At 35.2% G+C, this 6,351-nt stretch overlaps 1 protein-coding gene across 2 annotated transcripts in view; it reads left to right on the top strand.

The window, feature by feature from the left end:
- The window catches only part of LOC117172980, a 249,464-nt gene that overhangs the window by 173,051 nt on the left and 70,062 nt on the right, over positions 1–6,351 (top strand). The window lies entirely within an intron of this gene.

Below are 6,351 nucleotides of genomic sequence, written 5' to 3'. Positions count from 1 at the left end.
ATATCGACCATTTAGTTGACAAGTTTGGAAACTATCCCTCTAAGGAACAAAAAGTTGCTTGTGCCAAACAAATAAATAAAGAATTTCCTTCTTTGAAAGACCCAGGTTCCGAGGAAGGTTACATGAGTATAACATGTATAATATGTATCAAAATTTCCGAGATTTCTCGATATACCGTATCTAGTTAACTTCTTTTTTTATTAAAAAATAATTAGTCATTGAATTTTTTGTAGACATTCATTTTAATTTCTTTGGAGATTGGTGAAGACTTGTCCTTGATGTATCCGCACGTAAAGATATTCCTAAAAAAATTAAATTATAACGAATAATATTTTATAAGAGCTACTACATTCTTTCAGAATGGAACTCCCATTGATGATGTGAAAATCGTCACCACACAACCATGCCTTATTGCCGCTGGGGTGAGTAAGCCAGCCATATCCTTACATTTTATCGCCTTAGATGGTCAAAAATTACCCATTGACGCTAAGATGCCCACTGATGCTTTTGATCTGTTGTTCAAATCCCACTTTGTGCTTAAGGTCGAATTTGACGCCAGCCTGAAAGTTATGTTTGACTTCATCCAAGTCCATTATTATGGTATGAACAACGGTATCACTTTTTTACCTAAAATGAGGGAAGTTCGAGCTTGGCTTACGAAGAAAAGTGGTCAGTGAGTAAATTCGTCTGAGATCAAGTATAAATCTCAACTTCGTTGATCTCAAGAAACTACACTGTATAACATTTTATGTTGCACATTTTGCTTTCCTAAATATTTTTTAGTTTATAAAACTTATAGTTGCATTGATTCCGATGAACAACCAATGGATATAGATTATCAAAATCCAAATAGCAGCCAGTTTTATTCTACCGGCAATTTTTATGACTTAGAAGATTCTTTTAATGATTCTGATAACAAAAATTTTCCTGCTGATTATTCATTTCCTGACATTAATGATAATAATACTGAGAATTGAATGAAAACCTCTTTTTGGGCTTAGAAGCCAGCTCAATACCTAAATCAACTATACAAACTATTGTTGAGATTATTGCAGAAAAAGTGATGGACGTTTTTGATTATATTAACAAACTATGAGAAAAGAAAACTTAAATAATTGTAAAAGCTTAAAAAATTACATTAAACAAACGGAATTGACTTTAACTTCACTTAAGTTTACATACCGGAGACATAAACTATTTAAGAAATCCGTTGGTTAGGTAGCGCCTATAAAAAAAATTGGGGACCCCGATATGACCAGATTTACGATAAGAAAATTCAGACATATAAAAATATTCCAGTACCTTGTACTTTCATGTATGTGTCCATTCTCGAAACTTTAAAGTTTATTCTCAACAATTTCGACGTATGAAAATACAATCTGTCTACACACAAGAGTAACAAAGCTTTGATGAAAGATATATATAATGGTGTATATGTTACTTTCAATCAACTTTTTGCACTATTATTTGATGCTATTATTGTTCAGTGTTTAAAACCTAAAGGTCTTCGGTTTTATTAAAATTTTAGAACCGCTAATAGAAAATGTAAAAATTTTCGAAACTGAGGGAATAAAAGTATTTGATCGCACTTTGAAAGAAATAATTGCTGTTATAAGTTTCGATAATTTAGGTGATAGTAGTTCTTATTAGAAACATTGTGAGGATCTTCAAAAGGGAAAGAATGTTCTTGGAAGAAAAAGCAAATCAAAGCTGGGTGAACTAAAGTACTTCGATTTTTTTGAAAACATGAATGCAGATGTAATGCATGATGTTTTAGAGGGTGTAGGACCATTGGAAATAAAATCATTTCTTAGTTTTATTATTATTGACTTGAAATTAATAACCCTAGAACAACTGAACAACCGAATCGCATCATTCTCTTATGACTGCATAGATAAAAGTGATAAGCCAAGTCCGATTTTACTATAAAATGCTGGTTGCTTGATTGGAGAACGAGCTTCACAGAATTGGTGCCATTTACGCTTTTTACCTCTCACTATAGGTGAAATTTTACATCTATCACATCTCTCTTACGATATAGTAAATAAAAAGTGGAGAGTTCTAAAGTTACTTTTCTATATTATGGACATTATTCTTTCACCTATAATTTCCGAGGGTACGATCACACAGCTTAAATTTGTAATAGAAGAACATCACTCAGCTTTTCAATTAGAATTCAAAAGAATTTTTATCCCAAAGCATCATTGCATGATCCATAACCCTATGATAATTAAAAAATAGGTTCATTGGTCTTTCTATGGGCAATGCGATTTGAAACGCTTATATTTTATTAAAGTTCCAGGGTACATTGCACTATTTATTGCAGCTATATAGTATATTTAACAGTAAATTAATTTTGTACAAGAAAAGTGTATAAAAATATATTTTTATTGTATTTTGAAATAGCAAACGCCGAATCCAGTTCAAATTGTACAGGATGACTAATTTCAAGCCCAAATTTTTTGCCGATAAAATAAGTAGTTTTAAAAAAAATTAGGCGAACTTTTTTTTCCTTTTGCAGAGTGACAGATGTAAAGAAATTTACTTGAAGTGAGTCAGTCTGCCCGAATCGAAATAGAAATTCGGCCTTTTATATGCAACTTTTAAGATTGCGTTTGTTATATAAGACAGAGTTTGTTGGTTGGTTGGTTGCAATGTGGGCGGGGTGAAGCACCCCCTGGCGCTCAAGCTACAAATCCTACTGTGCGACACCCGTGTTTTTGTCTCAAGGCAGTACATCGAATCCGACCATCTGCGTCGAGTGTTTTTGGATCTCGGCGGCTTTCCGTTGCCCCCGTATGGAGCCTCCAAGCCCAAGGAGATCGCTGACTCATTTTCGAGTCTTCTAAAATTCAGCTTCGACCCCCAAGGTTGGTCCACCGTAAGGAGCCCGTTTATCCTTGGTAAGGCATCAGCCATAAAATCTATTAAGAGTACTGGATCCTATTTATAAATAGTGAATACTTCTTTCAGGCTTCCTTTTTAGAGATATATACTCCTGAAGATCAACTCCTGATGGTTTTGTGGGACAACTATAGGGTCAGAACAGAGTTGATTATAATAACTCCGGACAATGCAGTTAGGGAGTTCTTTTCCAAGAGTTATATTGTAAATCTTCTGTTTTTATTCCGCTTGTCGTTCACTCAAAACGGTGGGACTTTTATAGGGTATGTCTCGGAGTTGAATATAACTCCACTTTTTTAACAGTGATAGAGAAAAAGGTTTTCACTAAGAAATAAAAGCTGTTGCTCTTGGTGATTCGGAACCCACCTTAAACTGTAGGTTCCCCTCTCAACACAAAGTAAGTGTGTGGGGGGTATGTAAAGGAATAGGGAAGAAGGTGCAAGAAAAATGCGAACCCTTAGGGGACACATTAGAAGCTTCCATTCCAAATTGAAATGTAAATGCTCCATTTTTGCCTGAATTTATCTAATTTTTGTTGATGTGTTTTTGGTTTGTAAAAGTTCAACTCCTCTGCTGATAATTATTCTTAAAACTGCCAAATCATACACTTGTTGTTGAGGACTATTTTTCCAAACTGAAGATCCACCACATTGCCTCCAACCTGGAAGTGAGAAGGAACTTTTTTTCTTACTGAAAATTTAGGTGAGTTTTTTTCTTTCCAATATGAAATTTTCACTCATACATTATTGTCTTGTTTAGATTTAACATTTTTCGAGGGTGGCAGCCATTAAAGAGGACAAAACTGGTATCATTTGCGAAAAGAAATTGTTATCTGAAAATTCCCGCACTATCGGGCGCCATGCATGGACAAACCGATCTGATGTATCGATGGTCCGTACAAAGACTAGCAGCGTTCAGCGCTTGACAAATAAAACACCGTTCGACGCTCCTAGCGAAGTATAGCATGGTTCAAAATTTCTTAAAGAAGAGTAGCAACACCACCCCTCGAGCACTTGCGAAGCTAAGCACTACTCGCGGGTGGTCGCAAAGATTCGACTCTCAAAACGCCAACGAAATGTAGCACCGTTCGTAGACAGTTTATTCAGTGATCACGAAGAAAAGCACGACCCGTAGAGCGCTGGCGAAAACTAACACCACTCGCAAAGCAATGGTGAAGCGTAAAACCACTCCCAAAAACCTGACGAAAAGTAGCACGACAAGTCAAGCGTTGATGAAGAGTAGCATGACTCGCTGTTGCTTATAAAATTAATTAATTCAAATTCATGTAATGAAGTATTGTCAAAGTCTATTATCAATAGCAATAATTTCAAATAACAGTCCGTACGTTATTTAAAAACTTTGTCAATTTAACGAGTATTTTAATTGAATAATAAAACATTAAAAGGTATTATTTGAACGTTTTGTTTCAGAAAAATTAAATTTGATGTTAAATTTAATCTCCAAAATACATTTTAAAGATATTTTTTTCCTACAAAATTTAGACTACATTAATTTACAGATAAACAACTCGTAAATCGTTTTTAAAAATTTTAGATATCATTATAGAAGTATGGTTTGAACACGCAGGAGTCGATTTATTACGTTTTTAGGACAAGGATGTGTGTGTGATACGGTATGATAGACTCGATGCATTTTCAAGTTATGGGGCTTATTTTTTTCGTGTTTGCGTATCAAAGAAATTTATGTGGTTTTTATTTTGATTTCCCCGAGCGGGGTAAGGATGAGGGTACGAATGAAAATACTAAAAGTAAAAAAAGTACAAACGATGTACAAACGTATGCAAGAAAAAAATTTGAGAAATTTTAATTTCGGGGGGGATGAATGAAGTTAGCCCCCCCCCCCTCCATAATCAATTTCGCCCCTAAACTCGTAACCAGGAGGGTATAAACGAGAATTTTGGACTTACACACAGTAAAAACGACGTACAAACGTATGCAAAAAGAAAATTTGAGAAATTTGAATTTTGGATAGAGGGCACGAAATTTTGATTTCCTCCTAACCGGGCCACCAAGATGGTAAAAACGAGAATATTACAAGTACAAACAGAACAAATGATGTACAAATGTATGCAAAAAGAAAATTTTAGAAATTTGAATTTCAGGGAGATGGCACGAAATATTGATTTCCCCCTAGTTGGGCAACGAAGAAGGTAAAAATATTAATAGTAAAAGTACAAACATTGCAAACGACGTACAAGCGTATGAAAGAAGAAAATTTGAGAAATTGGAATTTCGGGGGGATGAATGAAGTTAGTCCTCCCAAATCAATTTTGCCCCTAATTTCGTAACCAGAAGGGTAGAAAACGAATATATTGGATATACATACACAAAAACGACGCACAAACGTATGCAAGAAGAAAATTTGAGAAATATGAATTTTTGGGGGATGCGTGAAGTTAGCTCAACGAAATCAATTTCGCCCCTAATTTTAGAACCAGGAGGGTACCAACGAAAATATTGGATGTACAAACAGTACAAACGACGTACAAACGTATGTAAAAATAAAATTTAAGAAATCTGAACTTCGGGTGGATGGCACGACATTTTGATTTCCCTCTAGCCGGATAAGTAAGAGGGTACAAATGAAAATATTAAAAGCACAAAGAGTACAAACTACGTACAAACGTATGCAAGAAGGAAATTTGAGAAAATTGAATTTTGGGGGGATGAATGAAGTTAGCTCCCCGAAATGAATTTCGCCCCTAATTTCGTAACAATTAGGGCACAAACGAAAATATTGGATGTATAAACAGTACAAACGACGTACAAACGTATGAAAAAAGAAAATTTGAGGATTTTGACTATCAGGGGAAAAGGGTGAAATTAGCCCCCCGAAATCAATTTCGCTCCTAATTTCGTAACCAGGAGTGTACAAACGAAAATATTGAATGCACAAAGAGTACAGACAGGACAAACGACGCCCAAACTTATACAAAAAGATAATTTGAGAAATCTGAATTTCGGGTGGATGAATAAAGTTAGATAAGCCCCTTCCCAATGCAATTTCTCCTCTAATTGCGTAACTATAAAGGGAATACTGACACGCGATACAGTTAACCTGCGCGACGAGATGTCGGTGGATCAGTTAGTTAAGGCGCATTAACTGGTTCAAACAAGGCATGCTCAAGCCGTAGACCGGGGTTCGAATGTCGGCGTCGCCAACCAGAATTTTTTTGCAGGATTGTCTGTAAGAGACGATCCAGGATAACGCAAAAGTGCAAGCAAAAGTGATGAATTAGTGTTGTGACCGAAAGGTCAATAAAAAACTGAAACTGTAAAAGTAAAAAATAATGAATATGTAACAATGAAAATTACACGTTGTAACTGTCAGAAAAGACATTAAAATCATAAATTATAAAATGGTAATGAAACCTAGCAGTTGGGGAACTTCCCTAAAGGATGTCACCGTTTTAGGCTAATTTTCGAC

The sequence above is a fragment of the Belonocnema kinseyi genome, chromosome 5 (genome assembly GCF_010883055.1).
Source record: "Belonocnema kinseyi isolate 2016_QV_RU_SX_M_011 chromosome 5, B_treatae_v1, whole genome shotgun sequence".
Lineage (NCBI taxonomy): Eukaryota > Metazoa > Arthropoda > Insecta > Hymenoptera > Cynipidae > Belonocnema > Belonocnema kinseyi.
This window is presented reverse-complemented; position numbering and strand designations above follow the sequence as displayed.